Source organism: Silurus meridionalis, chromosome 1 (genome assembly GCF_014805685.1).
Source record: "Silurus meridionalis isolate SWU-2019-XX chromosome 1, ASM1480568v1, whole genome shotgun sequence".
Lineage (NCBI taxonomy): Eukaryota > Metazoa > Chordata > Actinopteri > Siluriformes > Siluridae > Silurus > Silurus meridionalis.
Window position 1 is genome coordinate 25,080,746 of NC_060884.1, and position 14,872 is coordinate 25,095,617.

Here is a 14,872-nt window from a genome sequence, read left to right on the forward strand (position 1 = left end):
TAACTGTTAAAATTCTGTAAAGCTGCTTTGAGACAATGTCCGTTGTGAAAAGCGCTATATAAACAAACTTGACTTAACTTGACTTCAGTAACTCCCTAAATCTGGAGAATATCCTGGGAACACCTGGTGCTAGATTCACACTAGATGGGATACCAATCAACTTCAATGTACCATGCAATTTATCTAAGCCAATCCATGTACTGGCATGTTTTTGGGAGCTGTGTGAAATCTTGAAGGACCACAGGAAACCCCACTTACACACAGGGGGAACATGCACAGAAACTTTACACAGTCAGTAACCCGAGCTCACAGGACTGAACCTAGAGCTGTGATGCTGGAATGCTCCTTCACTGAGAGGATTCTGTAGGTTCTGTAGACTCTCCTTTGTGAAGGAAAAAACTCTATTCTGTTTACAGGAAAATAAAATCATTGTAACACACACCATCTTTATATGTTGAAACTTGCAAATTGAGCATGGAACGACTTGTAAATTAAGCATGGAATGATGGAGTAAAATCTATTAACATCCTCTCTAAGCGTTGTGGTGTTCGGCAAGCTATAGTCTCAATACACCAAGCCACACAGTGCTCCATAATTTGTTGCCATTTCACTGCATATACAAGACGGAAAAGCTTATAAATGTTTCATTGTTGAGTCTCTGCAATTACAATTTTTTTTTAATTTAAGAAAATTAAATTGCATAAATTTCACTTTACTGGAAAATAACAGAGTGGCATAGTGTCTCCGACATAAAAACCCTCTAGACCTGTAATATCTTAAATGCCAGTTCCCTACATTATCCTAGAAGGTCACTGGACCAATTAAATCTAGTTTCCAAGTTTGCATTTTAAAGGGCTCCAGTGAAATAAAGGCTAATAGCGGATGAGTAGCAAGAGTATTATCGTTTTCATTACACTCTGCAGACCGCGATTATCGATATGGATTTAGTCATGTCACAGGCGCAGTTTAAAAATAATTATTCCTTTTTTATGTTTGCATCTTCAATAAGGCTTTCTGTTTTTTCTGTCCTAATATGAAAGGGAAAAAGCGATGATCTTGACTATGCCTGGGTATAGTCTAGAGGTCCATTCTGCATCATTCAGCAAAGAGACATTAAATAAGCAGCAAAATCATTATTATGACACAGAGACAATAAGCGAGTGATAGAAAGAAGGAGCGAGTAGAAGAACCAGAGTTATACCACCCACCACGCTCTCTCTTCAGAGACTCCAGACTTTCTCTCCTCTTGGCTTTACCGCAGCGTAGCTATGCGCCATCTGTCGCTGTTGCCATGACAACAAGGCCCATTGATCTACATAAAACCACAGACGGAGATATTCTGGTCTGATCCATTAGCATGAGTCAAACGGCATCTCCGTCTTGGCTAACTCGTGGACATTCGTTTTCAGACCATCTTTCTGTCCATAATTACCATAATTCTGACCTTTAAAGGGAAACTGATAATATAGTTTATTTTCCTGATCATAATTGCTGACACGTTTCATTCAGGGCTATTAAAGCCATTGTGGGGAGAGTAGGCATGAGTAAATCACACAATTACTTAGAATTAGTTCTAAGATCACCTAAGATCACCTCTGAGTTTTAAGATGTACTCATGGCAATGCAGCTCTGGTGGCTTTATTAGTCATGAATTCAAAATGTATCAGTTATTATTAGTAGGAATAAAAAGCAAATAAACTGAATTATGAAGGTTATGTTCTGAAATATGTCTGCAGTTTATCGAAGACAACGGTGCAGTGTGCTCATGAAAATGAAATATGTTTATGGAACAAGCATTCCTTGAAAAACATGCCTATAGAAATGTGAAGGTTTTGCTGGAAGTACACACAGTGCAACAAACACTCTGCAGAATGTTAGAGCACAGAATTTAAATTCTAAAGATATACTTGTGTGAAAGCTGTGAACTGTTGAAAAAAGCTAATAAGGCTTACGAATTCTCTATAGAATACTCTTCAGATCAGTGCAACAGAACTCTATGAAGAGGTCTTATATCACCCTTACAATGCTCTTGTAGGACTAAAAAAAAAAATCACATTAAGTCATGAATCTGCACCAATACACTTTCTACACACTTGCTTCTTAAATATTACAGTAGCTTTATTTGACATTATAGGAGAGTAAAAAATAACGAAGCTGTATCTTTTTGAGTAAATAATTTATATGCAGGCGATATTCAAAAATATGCAGATAAAAGGAAAACTTGGATCAACTTACAGAATGAGCAGGGTGAAACTAAACGGATGTGTTCAATAAAGAGCCAGGCATCTCTCCATGCAATTTCTCTAACGATTAAAGTGACCAATCTCTGAACTTCAGTCATATGTCTTAGTTAGAGGTCTCTCTGTGGTAGGAGATGTCAGAGATCTCTGATCGGGCACGCTCTGTGGAGGCAGAATTATTGATGCAATTATTTGTTGCATTATATTACTGCAGGCTAAGTAAGGAATAAAAAAACAATGGAGAATGCTGTTTATGATTTAGGAATCAACAATGGAGTGGTGTGATGCAGCTTGATGGAAAAATGAGTTGTTTTAAACACCACAAAGTTAATCATTTTCCAATGTCCCAGAGTATTCTTTGTCTGCGATGTCATCAAGGACGGCAAGTTAGAACAAAGAGAAAATGTGAAATTATGTGTGAAACTGTGTGAAATTCTCTGCTCAAATCTGCCACAGAGACATTTGACATGACATAAGTTTGACATGTGGCGATGCTTCAATGAGTCGTTCGAGGTGTTTTGAATGGCGCTCATGCTTCAAGGGTAGAAAAACATCTCTGGAAGACGACGAGAGATCAGGAAGACCTTCAGCTCAACCCCCGAAAATGTCGAAACCATTCAGCAACTTGTCGAAGAACAATCCACATGATCTCACTTCCGCACCCACCGTACTCACCAGATTTGGCTCCTCGGACTTCACCCTCTTCCTGAAGACAAAGATCCAGCCATTTTTGACACCATTGTGGAGATCCAGCGCAAATCTCGGAAGGTGCTTGACATGCTTGGAAAGAAGACTTCCAGGACACATTCCAGATGTGGCAGGAACACTGGGAGCGCTGTATTGCTATGAAAGGAGACTATTTTAAAAGCGATAGTGTGCAAACCTAGATAAATAAAATAATTTCTTGTAAACAAAGCTAGTCTCTAACTTTTTGATACCATGACATAGTTATGTCTAGTGCTGTGGAACAGCTGTGATTATTAGTATTATAAATACTACAGTATACAGTATATATTGATCATGCTGTTGAATTCTGCTGTAGTTACACAAAGCACACAGGGGAGCAGGCTGTACAGAAAGCAAATAACTTTTAAAGCTGTACCAAAAATTAAATAGTAAAGTACAGTATGTCCCCGACTTATGAACATTCAGGTTGCAAACTTTCACAGATGTGAGCAAACCTTCGCATTGTGAACTTTCATAGATGCAATCAAATCGCTGAAGTAGCTCATGTGTCTGCTGGACATTGTACAGTAGTACGGTGCTCATTTAAATCCCATGATGTCTAAAAACAAGATGAAAAGCAGCGGTGATGTGAGGGGGACTGCTAAGAAGCGCAAAGCAATAACCATGGAAACAAAAGTAATTGAAAAATAATTAAGAGTTTGGACCGAGGCGAAAATATGGTAGCCGTCGCTCGCTCTTTATAACATGAATCGTTCAACCAAGAATAAGGACAAGATCATGGAACATGTGTACCAATGGTAGCTTAGTGGCATTGCATTTTGGGTCTGAAGGTCATTAGTTCAAAACCCAAGCACACCAAGCTGCCACTCCTGGGCCCCTGAGCAATTATAATAATTTTTTATGCATTACATTGTTTAATACATATTTATGTTAAAAATGTATAAACCTTACTTAAGAACAAAACAGACTTATGAACTTGCTCCCGGAATAGAACTCGTTCGTAAATCAGGGATTTACTGTACAACCATATTTCTGATGTCTTATTAAATACTGAAGAAGTGATTACATTTCCCTATTATCCAACACTTTTTACAGCTTAACTCAATTGCACATCTTGCTCAGCTGCACTTTAGTAGGTAATAAGGATAAAAACATCACACTGTTTCTGTTTCCCCAGAATGCAAAGTGAGAAATAATGTCACATACTTTTGCACTATTTTCTGTTAATTCTTTTATAATTAAATTTTTATTTTCACTGTAATATCTATTTTATCTTTTTATTTCACAGAAATTGTATTCTATTGCATTATATTTTAAATTCTATTATATGCTTAGAATTTCTTTTTATTCTTTAATTTTGGAAATTTTGTTACACAACATTAATTATTAGGATTTAACTGCATGTCATATTATGAATGGTTATGCAGATGACAATGAAATTTGCTTCTGAATTTGAATTTGATGTAATCACTAGTCTATCATGCACCGTACAGAAAAAAAAAAGTCTGTTTCCTGCATCAACAACACATTGGGAACGCTTCCGCATTGTCCACGCTCTGAATCACGCAGCTTCTCGTTCCCTCTGGGAACCAGGGTTACATACGTAACCTGGAGACATTCCGTTTCAGGAACTCGAACTGCATCGACAAGGCTTTGGTAACGAGAATCCAATACTGCCAGACTGACTAGTCCCTGCTTAGTGTGTTAAGGCAAAGCTAGGTCATAGGACAGAGGGGCCAGGAGTGGCACTGCGGTCAAGGTTATAAAACCTGATGAAGGTCAGGAGGGTGGACCAGCCCAAAGCGTTGCAGATGTCTTGGAAGAACACAGCCAATTCAGCTTTTCCTGATCTGGGGCCTGAAACGGAGGAGGATAGCTAGCCTGGAGCCTGACAGGTCGTAGGATGATTAAAGAATGTTACCTGTTCTAGAATACAGGAAGGCACTTGCCATGCCCGGAGTGAACTTCAGAAAGGAGAGGGCCACAGAAAGGGCCTGATCCACTACTCTCTTAAGAGAGGAAATGGCCAGGAGCAACACAGTCTTAACTGTGAGGAACCTCAAGAATGCCTCAGCCAATCGCTCAAAGGGGAGCTCAGATAGAGCTTTCAACACAACGGCCCACACAGGCACTCTACGTCGCTTCTGGGGCCTCAGCCTCTGGGTGCAGTGGGAAAACATGTCAAGAGCGATTTTCTGCCCAGTGATTGCCCCACTAAGGGTGCGTGAAATGCCGATTGGAAGATCAGAAAGCACACCAAAAGGTGTGCTTTCTGAAGCTTGCGAACAAGCGCCGAACAAGCGCCGATTGGAAGCTTGCGAACAAGCGCTGGACTGAGCAGGTGAGGCAGGAGAAAGGGACAAGCCTGTCTCAAAACCCTCTGCGAGGTCCATCTGCAAACCCCAGGAACTAGCGCACTGCTCCGCCTCAGCGAAAAGCAGAGGCAGCCTCCTCGAAGAGTGCCCACCGGGAGCAGAGCGTTCGCAGAGATATGCGAGGGCAATGAGCACAGTCGGCTCCCTCGAGTCTTTTTGGTTGCCTTCATATTTTTTGACAAACAATATGGACAGACAATATATACATACACATAGAGTGCTTCATGTGCAAACAGAAGCTTGAGACGGCTTCACTCTATGCTCGTTTCATAGCTTCCTAGATTGCATAGATTTCCATTGGACTGATTACACACGTGAATTAGAGCGTGGACAACGCAGAAGCCTTCCCAAAGCGTTGTTGACCCAGCTCGAGTTCCAGAAAGGGAACTGATATTTTTACGTTCATGTATGTGAATGGTCAGATTATAAAGGTCGTCATTGTCAGCAATCACAAAGGAGCTTTCCAGAAATAAAAAAAGAGTAAATGTACAGTAAAAAGCTGCATGATGCATTTAATGTGTTCATTTATCCATCATTAGTAGCTGGTAAGTGAGAGTAAAAAGTAGTTTAAATAAGGCTATTTAAGAAACGTGACTAGATAAAACCAATAATAAAATCAAGACAAAATAAAAGATAAAGAATAAAATAAACAACAATAGAACATAATAAAATGAAGAATAAAATAAAAACACAATAAAACAAAAGACTATGCTAACAGTGCAATGTCCAATTCTACATTTTTTCCCCAGTTTTGTTTCCAACATCCATTCATATTGATGTGTTTCATCATATCACATTGTACATACACATCGGACACACTTTCACACAAACATTGACAAATAGCTGCAATTTATGGTAGCCAGTCCACCTAGAGGAATGTTTTTTGTGAGTTGAACCTGGGAGCGCCGGAACTCTGAGCCTGCAACAGTTTTTTCCGACTTGTATCTTCGATTTTAAGATAGGCAGTGCTGGGATTTTTTTTCCTGATCTCCCGATCAGTAGTCCTTTACTCAGTAGGCCACAACTCTTTTTATCTCCATGGGAACAAGTCTTGCTAATTGTGCATACAGAAATATCAGCATGCTATCAATGATATTCTCCATGTAATGAGAAGAAGTGATGAGAGGATGAAAAACTGAAAGAGAGAGAGAGAGAGAGAGAGAGAGAGAGAGAGAGAGAGAGAGAGAGAGAGAGAGAGAACCAAGAGGCCCTTTTGAATTACAATAAAATTGTGACAATCAACAGTCACCATACCGATTCACACTTCCATCAATCAGGAAAATTAAGCACTGGTATGATAATGACTCCACACACAAACTGACTGTCAAAGCACACAAGTATCAAAATGCCACAAATGAAACAGACAGTGACTCTAAACCAAACATTACAGACATTACCAAAGCAAGGAATCTTAGCATATAAATCTTCTTTTCTGGTTGTGAGAGGACTGTGTAAATGCTGTCCACACCCACCCCTTACCTCGACAAGGCTTGAAGAAAGGTGTTAATGAGAACACCTGGTCAAAATGCTCAGAGCAAGATATGTTTCCAAGTCCATTATAACCACTATTGCTTGTGAAGTTCACACAGTTCTGTTGCAGGTCCATCCATAACATTTAACAAGAGAGGCAGCCAATTGAGACAGCAATGCACATCATCATCTCAGTCAAACTGAACGAACTACCATTGCAAATATTAGTCATGCTCTAAATGGTCTCTTCTCCTGTTGTTAAACACCTGAGGCAAAATGTAGAAAGCACCAAAAGCAGTGAGACTGCCTAACAGCATCTGAATTCACTCACATTTATTTTTCCCCTCTCAGCCAGCTGCACTAACAGATATAAACAAAAATGACATTTAAGGGAAATACGGCCAAGTAAAAAGCAGCCACGTGCTAGAATAAATGCCGCAATCTCCAGATCTCTGGTGCAACCATCATCCTTTAGTGAAATCTATTACCAATAAATAGCTGCACATCATAACTGGTGGACAGCTGCTTTCTCTTTATAGTCTGAGAAAGGTCATGAGTAAAATAACTGATTGTATACTAATCTTCATCCCTTCAGGAAATGATGGATTTAGGAAATGTGTCTGGAATATGCCACATTTATGGACACTGAAAAAAAAAACATATTTAAAGCTAAAACTAGGAAAGTCGAAATAAGAAAAAACACTAATTATAAATGACGTATGAGGTTACTAAAACACGTGTCATGGTGCTGACTCGAGAAAATCACAGCGGCAAGCCGACGGCAATCAACTTGCAATTCCAGTCACTTACCAAAGTAGAGATGAGATGCCCTTTAGTATTTTCTGAAGCCTGCACTCAGATTTCGAGCCCAGGCAGATCCAGATAAAGGCTCCGTAGATGAATACTGATGGTTAAGGAAAGCCGTCCAGCTCCTTTATGTGTATTCACTCTTGTTGACCTGCCACATCTTCAGCCTCCTATCCAAATCCACTAGGCTCTCATTAGATGTCCGATTAGGTCATCCATGCCTTCTGTCTCAGTCCTGACAAGATGACCAGCAGATGCTGCCTCTGAAAGCCACATGAACCTGTAAAATTAAGATTTAATCAACAGGTTACTCTCTCACAGCTTTATCTCACAGAGGGGAAAAAAGTCATCATATAAAAAGAGCAGAGTCAACATATCAATAGACCATATATTGACAGCATTTGGCAGACACCCTTATCCAGAGCAACTAACATTTATCTCATTAATACAACTGAGCAGGTATAGGGCTAAGGGCCTTGCTCAGGGGCCCAGAAGTGGTAGCATGGTGTGGCTGTCACAACAGAATTGATGCTGCTTACTTTCATGAAATACAAGAGCTAAAAAAATCACACTGAAATACACAGGTTTTAAACGCAAAACTCACCCGCAAAATTTCTCATACACCACAGAAATTTGTCAACACTACAAAAAATTGTATTCACTAGACAGCTGCATGTCATCTATTCAAACAAGTTCATATAACAAATGTACACAGTATATACATACTGATAGTTCACTGATGTATTGATAAAGAGTATAATTTGTATTGCTGCATATTACCATAAATGCAATGTATTACTACCAGTGGCTGGCCATCAAGGCCTTCTATGCTAGCCCAGGGATCAGAATCTCTAACTTATGTTTTAATATACACCGACGAGGCATAACTTTAGGGCCATCGATTAGGCATAAAATTATGACCACCTGCCTAATATTGTGTTGATACCCTTCTGCTGAAAAAACAGTTCTGACCCGTCGAGTATTAATAGCATTAACTTCAGCAATTTCAGCTACAGGAGCTGGCCCACACGGGCCAGCCTTTGCTCCTCACGTGCATCTATGCTCCTTGGCCGCCCATGACCCTGTTGCCGGTTCACCACTGTTCCTTCCTTGGACCACTTTTGATAGATACTGATCAATGCAGACTGGGAACATCACATAAAAGCTGCAGTTTTGGAGATGCTCTGACCCTTGTCAAACTCACTTAAATGCTTAAGCTTGCCCATTTTCCCTGCTTCTAACACATCAACTTTAAGGACAAAATGTTCACTTGCTGCCTAATATATCCCACTTACTAACAGGTGCCATAATAAAGAGATAATCAGTAATTCTCTTCATTTCATAGCATTTATCAGGAGTTTTCAATGCAATCAGATTTTAGCCATTAAATTACATACTGCTGTAATGGCAGTGGAAATAATAATGTTTGTACATAGGTTTAAATATATGTTGCTTAAAGCTGTTACATCAACCAATCATACTGTGATTTGGCCAGTCCAAGGCCCCCAGGTGTTCTGTCATGTCAGCATTTTCATGTCCTTTGATAGGATGGTCAGAAATAACATTAGTCAGATTCCCAAAACCTCTCTTTAGCAACCTGCACAAAACCAAATATATTTGTGCGGATTTAATGCTTGTTTTTATATTCCTATGTTTATATGGCTGACAGAGGAGAAGCAATTGATTTGGTTGCAGTTATACTTACAGTACAAGGACATTTACAAGATGGACTTTTCAAGAAATGCTGGACATCATAAGCAAAGGTCAGCCAAAACAGTTCAAAACAGTTAAGCTTTTTCATGAACCATTTATATTTTTGAGTTTTTTTTTCCTGTATAATTTGCACAAAAACACATAATTTTCCTTAATTTCGAATTCTCAGAAAACTGTAATACATGAAAAATAATGCACAAAAATGCATTTATTCTCACTGCATGAGATCCTGGCTGTGATACAGCACTCTGTTATACTGCATTGTTGTTTTATATTTGATAGCTTCTATAGCCATGGCCTCATAATAATGGTATTAAAGAAGTGGATTGATTTAGGTAGGATACCTCTGAAGGCCTAGGTGTGAAATGCATGGCCTGACACTGATTACCACAGTATGTATACAATATCCAACAGGTTATTGTCATTATGTACTGTACTTAATAAAGAATAGAGAAGACTAAGACAGGCAATAACCAATGCTAAGCAGCAACAAAATCATAGATCTGAACATGCCTTCATAAAGACAGTAAGTGACATGTAGCAATGAGATGGGTTTGTAGAAAATCCCCTTAAACTTAATCGTGAGGATAAAGAAGGTTGTACGGATGATACTAGAGACACCCTGCCATAGAGCTGTAGCTATTTGTAGATATGTCCTGAAAAACCCAAATCCAAGGCCTAAAGAGTGTGCTATTTTTTACTCTATCAAATCAGAGGATTCACATGCCTTATAAAGATATAAAGGTTCAGCTGCTGTAAAATCATAACTCCAAAATTGTAGTGGGGAAAAAATAGGCATTTTTACATTTCATGACTTCATACATGAAATATATTAGCACTGATGTAGAGATCAAAGCACAATGAGTTGGACTGTTCGAATGATGATGATGACGATGGTGATGATGATGATGATAATTTCCAAAATAATGCAAAAAAAAAAAAAAAAAAATATATATATATATATATATATATATATATATATATATATATATATATATATATATATATATATATAAACCAAATGTGATATAGGAGTGAAAAGGCATCTACAAGATCTTATTTCCTGTTTCCAAAACCCAGTAACCCAAGACATGCACAAAAGTATTATAAGTACTATCATCCTGTAGTGCCCCCAAGTGAGCAAAACATAAAAAAATTGTATACTGTATCACCAAAGTACTATTTTTTTTGTTGTTGTTGTTGAATTTATATTATGTTTCACCATAATGAGACAGTAAGGCATTTGAGACATTTGTAAGACATTTGTTGCATGCCTTTATATTAAACTCTCCTTGAAACGCTTCAGTTAGAGTACTGATATAGTTTCCAGGATGGCCTCCAAATGCCAGCTGGTTTTTCACACCTGAGGCTCTGACTGCATTTTATAGATCCCCGAGACACTCTGGGTGTTCTGGTTAAAAAGAAAAAGGCACCTGAATTTGTGACAGCCAGAGAGCAAAAGAGGGGCTAAATTACAGCTTCTGTGTTAAAAAAAAAAACTTGCAGAATATAAAATATTGAATATTAAATGTCAAAAGAATATTGCACATTCAGAGGTAGAATAAAAACCATTTCAAATGTACTGAATTTTACATGTGTCTACTGTATGCAATATAAAAAGATTTGGCAACAGTGAAACAAAGGCAGTGCAGTGAAATTTAAATGAAGCCAAAAGTGTTCAAGTCAAGTCAAGTCAAGTTTATTTCTATAGCGCTTTTCACAACAGACATTGTCTCAAAGCAGCTTTACACAAATTACCAGTTAAGGTGAATGGTGTGCATTTGTCCCTGATGAGCAAACCTGCGACTGTGACAAGGAAAAACTCCCTTAGATGTTATGAGGAAGAAACCTTGAGAGGAACCAGACTCAAAAGGGGAACCCATCCTCATTTGGGTGACATCAAGAGTTTGATCATAAATCTTTTAACAGTACAGAACACTGGAGAGTGAGAACTAGCATAATTACTGGAGTATAAGATTATAAGTAATGTTCTTTCTGCAGCCTTATACAGTCTATAAGGTTAGTAGCTCCTAGTTTTATGAGCTCAGCAATAAGTATAACAATGATATAGAAATCTGCTCTATCCAATAAAGCATTCCTGAAAAATACAATTTAGCTAATAAAGTACAATTAAGTCCAACCCGGGCACAAATAAAACATAAATGACATAAATTAATAAAGGTAGCAGAGGGGAAAGTGGAGCAAGCGTCCCCCAGGTTCTGTATTTCTGGGATGTACCATCAACATGGTTCCGTTGAAGTACTGCAAATGCTGAGACACATTCATATGTTTATATTGGACACTCACTATCCTCTGGTGATGGTGGCCTGGGGCGAGCAATGAGGATAACCAAGGTTGCCACACAAACAGTGGGGTCAGTGAATCACTAAAACAAGTGTACCTTTAGGCACTAAATGAAGCCCATATGGCCTCTCACAAAGTAGATTTCTTTCATGAACCTGCCTGGAGCATCTCTGTGTTTTTATTGGGGAAAAAATATATAGTTTGTCTTTTGTCATCAGAAAATGGCTGTTTTGTGTTTTAGGAATTACAAGACTGAACTTAATGTGAATGCACATGCAACATACGCATGCAAAAATATTCCTACTGAATTCATACTGTGCTATGCTTCCTATCCTAACTAAACAGCCCTTTCTTCATGGATTCTGTCTGCAAGAAAAATTAGATATGACATGCATTATCCAAATTTTTTGTGTCTACATCATTGCATATTATTACCAAGGAGTGGTGCACTTGCATGTCTTATGTTATATTATCAATACCCCTCAAAAATGAGATAATAAGCTAAAATCCAGGCATCCCAGGCTGCTTTGAGCTGACCTAGAACTGTAATGTTTCTACAGAAATGGTACACTGAACAAATAAGCCCTGGAAAGTTACACTTGTTTGCCTTCAGTAACAAGGTTTAGGTTACTGTCTGTGTGAAGTTTAGCATACCCATATGGATTTCTGCCAACCATGAGAAAGATGTACAAGTCCGGTACCTGTGGATTCTCCAGTTTCCTCACACTTCCAAAAAACGTGCTGGAAATTAGATTAACTGTAAATTGCTCCTAGTAATGAACTAGCATCAGATACATAGTGTATTCTCACCTCTTGTTCTGTGTTGAAGGAATAATCTAATTGAAAAAAAAATCACACCACTGTTCAATTTCAGAGACTTAAATCTAACACAATTTTGAGACCTTAAAGGATAAAATCATTGATCCGAGAAATAACCACATGATCTTTGGTTACTTGGATTATCTACCTGCACACTCTTACCTATATAAAGTATACTGACTTCTCAGATGACACAATACAATACTAAAGGCAAGTATAAGATGTTGTGTACTGCATTGAATACATTAAGTACTGGTACTGAGCCAAGTTATATAGTGGGGACATCCAATACACTGGCATATAAATAGTATTCCTAATATTAGTGCCAGAAAAGGCTCTTTAGAGCAAATCCATAGTAGAAACATTTTGTTTTCCTCAATGAACCAACAGGTTCATGTTTTTGTTGTGACCTCAAATCCTTTCACATAATGCTCACAGTGATATTAGATATTTAGATATTAGTTTTTCCTCACCAACAAAAATGCAGCTTTGAATAAAGAAAAGTGAATAAGCACTGGTCTAAAAACAGTTTCCGGCACTTTTGACTGTATATCAGTCTTAATAACTTTCTTAGCATGTTCTCTGCACTTGGTTATTAGCGTTGTGGCGTCTGAACAAAAATTCCATTTTGGCTGAAATGGAAGCTGATATATTTTGCCATTACTGGAGTTATTCATCTTGGTCTGAAAAGCAAGAATGACTTTCTAATGGCAAAATAATGTGCTGTGCCCCATTTTCTCCCGAGCTGGAGCTGAAACAGACAAGAATCATCATATTGTCATTGCAACCGACCACATGTTTCTTTCCGTTTTAAAGAGCAAGTGTCCTGTACTTAATCACAACTCAGCCGAAGAGCTCAGAATAATAGCCTACAGACCACACCATGTCAAAATTACACAAATAATGTTCTCCGACTCTCCGATTCTGAATAGCTCCAGATAATGTAGGTGGCACAGTTGCGGTTGTAGTGTAGATGTTTGGAGTTGTATTAACTGGGTTTCTTGCTTTAGTAAAAGGGTATTCACACCTTATATGTGAAATGCCTTGGTCTGTTATGCCATGCGTTGTCATATTGCGTTTTTGTATAGTATTGATGGTTTCTATAATTGCGACGTGATAGTGGGGGTATTAAGAGGTGGATTAAGTTGGGTAAATCCCAACTGAAGGCCCGGGTACCAGATGCACGGCCCACTACTAGATTATACATGTGTCATTTTGTTTCATAAAAAAGAAATAGAAGCACTAAATTCTTTACCTGAATCTTGAATACACACAAACAATAAAAGTCTCATATGCTCTTAAGACAGCTGGATATACAGTACGTGTATTTGTCATAATAGTTGTTAATATTTGACATTTTATTATTTACTCCAGATGATGGTATGCATGATGACTTCAGATGGTGGAAAATATCTTTCTTGATTTTCCTCTTGACAATACTCCATAGATTCTTTAGGTCTGGTGAGTTTGCTGACCAGTCAAGCACACCAACACCATGGTCATTTAACCATCTTTTGGTGCTTTTGGCAGTTTGGGCAGGTGCCGAATACTGCTGGAAAATGAAAACAGCATCTCCATAAAGCTGGTCAGCAGAGGGAAGCACGAAGTCCAAAACTTCCTGGTAGACGGCTGTGCTGACCTTGGATTAGATAAAACACAGTGAACCAAAACCAGCAGATGACATCACTCCCTAAACCAGGGGTGGCCAACCAGTCAAGAGACCAAGAACCACATTTTTTACTGTTACCGCTAAGAGCTACATCATACACATGGGCACAAACGAACATCACCCATCCCATCCCATCCCATCCCATACTCACACACACACACACACACACACACACACACACACCTCTGCGCAGCCAGATTTATTGTAAATGTCACACACCAACATGATAATGACAGAAATGGACTCCTACAGTACTAAGACCACAGGCCAGTCATTTTCAACAATAAACATTGTGTGCACTCTCACACACACAAACTCTCAGTTCAACCAAGTCCACAAACTATAATAATAATAATAGCAAAATATAGTAAAAATATAATAATTTACAATAGCGTTTTTTGTCACTGAGGCATTTTTTAATGAACTCCCCTTCATTGTATGGCTTTTCAGCTTGTGTAATGTTCTAAACCAGTTAAAACTGTATCTGCTTTTCTGCCTGACTTTTTAAAGTGACCAACTTGTGTTTGTAAAGTTCAGTCCCTTTTGGAAATTCCTGGTCGATGTTAGCATGGAGTGAGCTGAAGTGGCGCTGAAGATTTGAAACTTTAAAATGCGCTAATGACGTCTGACATAAGGCAGAATGACTTGTCATTAGGTTCAACGAAAAATATATAAACTCTCCCACTCTGTTAAAACCATCCTGAATTCAGCTTCATATTTTTGTTTTGCTGTGCATTCTTTCCTGACATTTTGAGAGCGAACTTGACACAAATTGTTTACTTTAAATT

At 38.4% G+C, this 14,872-nt stretch overlaps 1 protein-coding gene across 1 annotated transcript in view; it reads right to left on the minus strand.

Moving 5' to 3' along the window:
* lrrc7 (leucine rich repeat containing 7) overlaps positions 1–14,872 on the minus strand; it is a 145,914-nt gene that overhangs the window by 110,847 nt on the left and 20,195 nt on the right. The window contains exon 2 of the mRNA XM_046838743.1: positions 7,583–7,859. The gene's annotated coding sequence lies outside the window, so the exon portion shown is untranslated. The remainder of the gene's footprint in view (positions 1–7,582; positions 7,860–14,872) is intronic.